Here is a 7,250-nt window from a genome sequence, read left to right as displayed (position 1 = left end):
AAAAGTAAAAGAAATACATGCAGTCAATGAATGCATGTTAATTTTAATTACATGAAGTTCTTCAAACACAATTATTACATGATGAGTGAAGTTGCGAAAACAATATTTGTTTAGGCGTTGTTTAACATATAGAATTCATGAATCAGCAATTACTTCATTTCTTGAAATGCTAATTACAATGACAAACCGATCATGTCATATTTGCAGTATGACTTAATTTACATTATTGTTTTTAAATATTATACATATTTTTAATGCAATCATGAATATATAATATATAATTTATCATTATATAAATGTGTATAAGGGTCGACACTAATAAATGTGTGCATCACAAGTGTTAGCATATTACTAATAAACATTATTCAAAATTGTTATATGATGTATTCATTTTTACTTAAATGTCATCTTGTACAGTAGCAAACAAGTTTTATTTCAATGGCGTGTCTTTGTTTTAAACAAAATCCAGTCCTATCAATTACATATTATATATTTTATACGTACTCGTATAAATCAATTTATTCCTATTATAAACAGCAGCTAAAATATTCCTCTCATGGCATCAGTAAATTCTATTTAAACCCAAGTCAAACAGAATCCATACGTCTCTCAATAAATAAACCACGTTTGTATTCGACATCTTGTATGATTATCGTCAGTTACATATAGTTTTCGTTCCGGATCCGGAAAATACGGAAAATACGGGTGCGGATCTCTCCACCGGAACAAACCTCGCTCTCTTTCCTCTCAGGACGACGACTTTCCGTTGTAAATATTTATCTCGAACAAATTCATAAAATCAAACAGCAAACATGTCACCGCTGCTGAATAAACAGAAGTAGCAGCAGCAGCAAGCAGCAAGTTCAAATAACTCCATATACATATTTGTAGGAGGAATATACAATAGAAATGATATGGGGCAGTGGAGGACAAGTGTTTTTTTTTTAGTGGGTAGTATGTTGAAATTTTATATGTCTTTAGCGTATTTAGGGAGGGTTGAGTCTATAGAAGGTATATTATACCCCGAAGTGTTTGCTGTAATAAAAATATTAAATTTGTGAGGTCTTTTTAACTTAATTTTGAATTAAAACTCATTTACTTACTGATGTCAACACTGGTCTGACATAGGACAAGATTTTTAGTGGCTTGTACAGGACGCACCGTTTGTACTACAAGGTTGTAATTTGGATATTTTATACCTTGAAGTATATATAATCATGGAAAAATCTAAAATTGATAGGTCTTCTAACAAAATTTTGAGTTAAAACTCATTCCAAAGTGTGCTCTACATTTACTTACTGATGTCAACACTAGTCTGGCGTAGGACGAGATTTTTAGTGACTTATACAGGACGCACCGTTTGTACTACATAGTAATTTTGATATGTTATACCTAGAAGCACATATTAGTATAGGGAAATCTAAAATTTATAGGTCTTCTAACAAAATTTTGAGTTAAAATTAATTCGGTCAAATGTGTTCTACTTACTCATATGAATGTCAGTACCAATCGTCCGTCGAACAAAATTTTCACAGGACGCACCGTTTGTATTACAAGATTGTAATTTGGATATGTTATACCTTAAAGTATATACTAATACAAAAAATTTGAAAATCTTTAGGTTTTATAACTAAATTTTGTGTTAAAATTCATTCCATCAAAATGTGTTCTCTGTATTCGTATGAATGTTACCACATTTTTCGTGGTTGAGATTTTTTATTACTTATACAGGACGCACCGTTTGTATTGCAATATTGTAATTAGGATATGTTACCCCTGAAAGTGCTTGAGATGAAATTTCAAGTTAGAACTCATTTTCTCAAAATATGTTTTGCCTATATGTATGAATGTCATCAGCAATTTGTCTTGGTCGAGATTTTTAGTGATTTATACAGGACGCATCGTGTGTACTACAAAGTTGTAATTTGGATATGGTTATACCTCAAAGTGCTTGCTATGACATGCAATACTAAACTTTGTAACTTTTCTAGCAAAATTTTGAGTCAAAGTTCATTTTGTTAAAATATGTGCTCTAAACATATGGAGTTCCTTACTGATCTACGATAAGTGAAGTAAATAATGCAAAAACCAGAAGCGTTAACATTCAAATTTAAAATGTGTTAAACCAAAATTATCCTTCAGTATTATGATGTATAAAAACTTTTTAGATAATTTAATTATCTTTACTTTTGTCAAAGATAGTTTGTGCAAAATTGCAATATTTTAGGATTTATGATAAAAAGAGTTACAAAAAATAGATCTAAAATATTGCAATTACCAACAGCATTAAATTTCAAACAAAATTTTTATTAAACCAAAATTATCCTACAAAATTATTACGTATGAAAACTTTTTAGATAATTTAAACATCTTTACTTTTATCAAAGACAGTTAATATAAAACTGCAATATTTTAGGATTTATGATAATAAGAGTTACAAAAAACATCTAAAACACTGTAATTACTCACAACACTAAATTTCAAATAACATTTTTATTAAACTGAAGTTATTCTACAAAATTATGACATATGAAAAACTTTCAGATAATTTAGTTGTCTTCGTTTTGTCAAAGACAGTTTGTGCAAAATTGCAATATTTTAGGATTTATGATACTAGGAGTAATAAAAAACATATCTAAAATATTGCAATTACCTACAACATTAAATTTCAAACAAAATATTTATTAAACCAAAATTATCCTACAAAATTATAATGTATAAAAAACTTTCAGATAATTTAATTATCTTTACTTTTGTCAAAGACAATTTTTATGAAACTTCAATGTTTTACAATTTTAAAAAGCAAAACTAATAAAGCACGCTTCAAAATATTAAATATTGCATAACCAACAGCGAGAATTTTCAAACCAAGTATTTATTAAACCGAAGTTTTTCTACAAAATTATGATGTATAAAAATAATTCTGATAATTTAATTATCTACACTTTTGTCAAAGATACTTAATGGAAAATTGCAATATTTAAGGATTTATGATAATAAGAGTAACAGAAAAACAATGTTAAATTCCAAACAAAATATTTATTCAACGAATATTATCCTACACTATTATAATGTATAACGATTTTTCAGATAATTTAATTATCTTTACTTTTGTAAAAGACTAATTCTACAAGAAATCAATATTTTACCATATATTACAATAAAACTAGAATTTACCAATTATATAAAATTTCAAATGAAATATTTATTAAACCAAAATTATCATACAAGATAATGATGTATGAAAACTTTACAGATAATTTAAATATCTTTATTTTTTCAAAGACAGTTAATGAAAAATTGCAATATTTTAGGATTTATGATAATAAGAGTAACAAAAAAAGCACCTGAAGTATTGCAATTACAAACAGCTTTGAATTTCAAATATTGCATAACCAACCGCGAGAATTTTCAAACCAAATATTTATTAAACAGAAATTATTCTACAAAATTATGAAGTATAAAAACTTTTCAGATACTTTAGTTATCTTCACTTTTGTCAAAGACAGTTTGTGCAAAATAGGAATATTTTAGGATTTTTGGTAATAAGAGTAACAAGAAACACATCTGAAAAATTGTAATTACAAACAACATTAAATTTCAAACAAAATTTTTGTTAAACCAAAATTATCCTACAAAATTATGACGTATGAAAAACTTCCAGATAATTTATTCATCTTTACTTTTGTCAAAGACAATTTCTACCTAACTTTAATATTTTACGATTTATAAAAATTAAAATGAAAAATCATAATTTCCTGGTAACATTCAGTAAAATTAAATGATCAGGAAATACAATTTTTACTTTAACTTAACTTTCAGCAATTTGCCAATAGGTAACAATGACAGTAACACTTTTGCAAGAATATCTTATAAAGTTATTTATTTATCAACTTAAAACTCTTATCAGCACCAATGCAGATGTGCACCCGAAACCGAACCCGAATCCCTCAAAAAGTGGGCGTAAAAGTTTTCCAACCTCTTTGCGCCACTTCGGCGAGCTATTTGCAATTCTCATATGCAGTAAATCATAGAGGGGAATAGTGAGAAAATATTTGACATTTAGGGAAAACCGGGGAAAAATACACAGAAGATACACAAACAACTTAAACTTGTAGAAAACTAGGTGTCGATAGTAATACAATTTGTAGCGTTTGTAAAGTGTGAAACGGTGAAGGAATGTCGGGGATGAACCCGAAGTTAATCTCAAATTTTTAAAAGAATTTAGTCAAAAGTTTTGTAATTCATTTCTCCTATTTACCCCATTTTCCTCTACTTTTGTGTGCCTCCACCGTTGTATCGGTGTGCCTTAAGATATGAAATTTTACTAAAATGCCGAATGCTTATTTATGAGATATTTCTGAATACATTTGAATCGGCACGGCGAGTGTTGTCGGAGTGATAAAATTTATATATATTGGGTGTATAAATCGGTATTTGGAAAATTGTATTTTCTTTAGTTTTTTTATTCACCATAAATCGTGAAATGTTGAAGTCTGGTGGAAATGTAGTGGTGGTGATAAGGAACTTATCTGGAAAGTTTTGATATGAGATAATTTTAGTCTAATCAATTGGCGAGAAGTGTTTATTTTTATAAATCGTAAAATATTAAAGTTCGACCAAAATTGTCTTTGACAAAATTGGAGACGAAGAAATTGTTTAAATGTTTTTCATACATTATAATTTTGTAGGATAATTTTGATTGAATAAGTATTTTGTTTGAATTTTAATGTCGTTGGTAATTGCAATATTTCAGGTACGTTTTTTGTTACTCCTATTGCCATAAATCCTAAAATATTGTAATTTTGCACAAACTGTCTTTGACAAAAGTAAAGATAACTAAATTATCTAAATAGTTTTCATACATCATAATTTTGCAGAATAACTTCAGTTTAATAAATATTTGTTTTGAAAATTCTCGCTGTTGGTTATGCAATATTTGATATTTTGAAGCGTGCTTTTTTAGTTTTGCTCTTAAATATAGTAAAATATTGAAGTTTCATAAAAATAGTCTTTGACAAAAGTAAAGATAAATTATCTGAAAAGTTTTCATACGTCATAATTTTGTAGGATAATTTTGGTTTAATAAAAATTTTGTTTGAATTTTAATGCTGTTGGTAATTACAATTTTTCAGGTACGTTTTTTGATAGTTTTGTTATCATAAATCCTAAAATATTGCAATTTTCCACTAAGTATCTTTGACAAAAGTGAAGATAACCTAAATATCTTAAAAGTTTCGATACATCATAATACTGTAAGATAATTTTGGTTTAACACTATGTAAAATTAAATGATAACGCTTTTGGTTTTTGCATTAGTTACTCCACCGACGATAGATTAGTGTTGAAATCTAATTGCTCTAACTTGAAATTTTATTAGAAAACATACAAATTTTTGTATTGCATATCATATCAAGCACTTTGAAGTATAATATATGCCAATTAGAATCTTGTAGTACAAACGGTGCGTCCTGTATAAATCACTAAAAATCTCAGTCACGACATATTGCTGATGGCATCCATACCTATAGGCAGAAGTTATTTCGATGGAATGTGTTATAACTCAAAATTTTGTTAGAAAACCTACAAATTTTAGTATTGCATATCATAGCAAGCACTTCGAGGTGTAACATATCCAAATTACAACCTTGTAGTACAAACGGTGCGTCCTCTACAAGTCACTAAATATCTAGACCATTATATATTGATGATGCCATACGTTAATTGACAAAATGAGTTGTAACTCAAAATTTTGTTAGAAGGCCTATCAAATTTAGTATTTGTTATCATAGCAGACACTTTGAGGTATAATATGCCCAAATTACAACCTTGTAGTACAAACGGTGCGTCTTGTAAAATTCCCTAAAAACCCGGTGAACTCAATTACTATTATAATTTAGTAATTTATTTCATTTGCCTTACTATTATTATTATTACCATCAAGTCAATTACCTCGGAAATCTCTCCTTCCATCACAGTTTATTCATCATAAATTGCGTTCATTGTCTCGAATTCTATTAAAATTATTTGAATTGGTTCCCATTTTGCTTTCGAAAACTACCAAAACTACCGAAACTACCTGAAACTACGCAGATTCATTAGCGGCCTGAGATTTCCTCTCAGAATTTCCTACTTCGTGTTGGGAAAACTTTCCAAGGGAAGTTAAGTTTTGAGATTGGGCTTGTTCGATTGCGAATTAAACGATTAGGTGCGAGCCAGACTCGGTATTGTTTAGATAAATTTGAATTTGAATGTTTGTGAAGGGAGTGCCTTCGGGAATTAGAATTTGCTCTATTGGAATTGATTTTCACAAGTCACATTTTCATTGGTACTAATAGGTGAGAAATTTGGGCTCTGCAGGATGCACTGTTTGTACTACAAGGTTGTAATTTGCATATATTATACCTAGAAGCATATATTATCATAGGAAAATCTAAAATTGATAGGTCTTCTCACAAATTTTTGGATTAGAACTCATTCCCCCAAAGTGCGCCCCATATTTACTTATTAGTCTGACGTAGGACGAGATTTTAGTTATTTATTCTGGACGCATCGTTTGTACTATAAGGTTGTAATACGGATATATTATACCTTGAAGTATATATTACCATGTAAAAATTTAAAAAAGATACGGTTTATAACAAAATTTTGAGTTACAACTCATTTCATCAAAGTCTACTCTACATTTACTTACTGATGTCAAGACTAGTCTGACGTAGGACGAGATTTTTAGTGACTTATTTCGGACGCACTGTTTGTACTACAAGGTTGCATTTTGGATATGTTCTACCTTAAAGTGTACATTATTATAGGAAAGTTTAAAATTAATAGGTCTTCTAACAAAATTTTGAGTTAGAACTCATTCCATCAAAGTCTGCTCTACATTTACTTACTGATGTCAACACTAGTCTGACGTAAGACGAGGTTTTTAGTGACTTATTCTGGACGTACCGTTTTTACTACAAGGTTTTAATTTGGATATGTTATACCTTGAAGTATATATTATCATGCAAAAATTTAAAATAGATACGGTTTATAACAAAATTTTGAGTTAAAATGAATTCTTTCAAAATGTGTTCTACTCATACATACCAATGTCAATACCAATCTACGGTCGAACAAAATTTTTACAGGACGTACCGTTTGTATTACGAGTTTATAATTTGGGTATATTACACTTCAAAGGGTCTGCTATTATAAAAAATACCAAGTTTGATAGGATCACTAACCAAATTTTGAGTTAAATTCAG

This window comes from Ctenocephalides felis, unplaced genomic scaffold (genome assembly GCF_003426905.1).
Source record: "Ctenocephalides felis isolate EL2017-DRISC unplaced genomic scaffold, ASM342690v1 CF-g0.4_SCAFFOLD_03573, whole genome shotgun sequence".
NCBI lineage: Eukaryota > Metazoa > Arthropoda > Insecta > Siphonaptera > Pulicidae > Ctenocephalides > Ctenocephalides felis.
The sequence above is the reverse complement of the archived record's forward strand: the minus strand, read 5'-3'. Positions refer to the sequence as shown.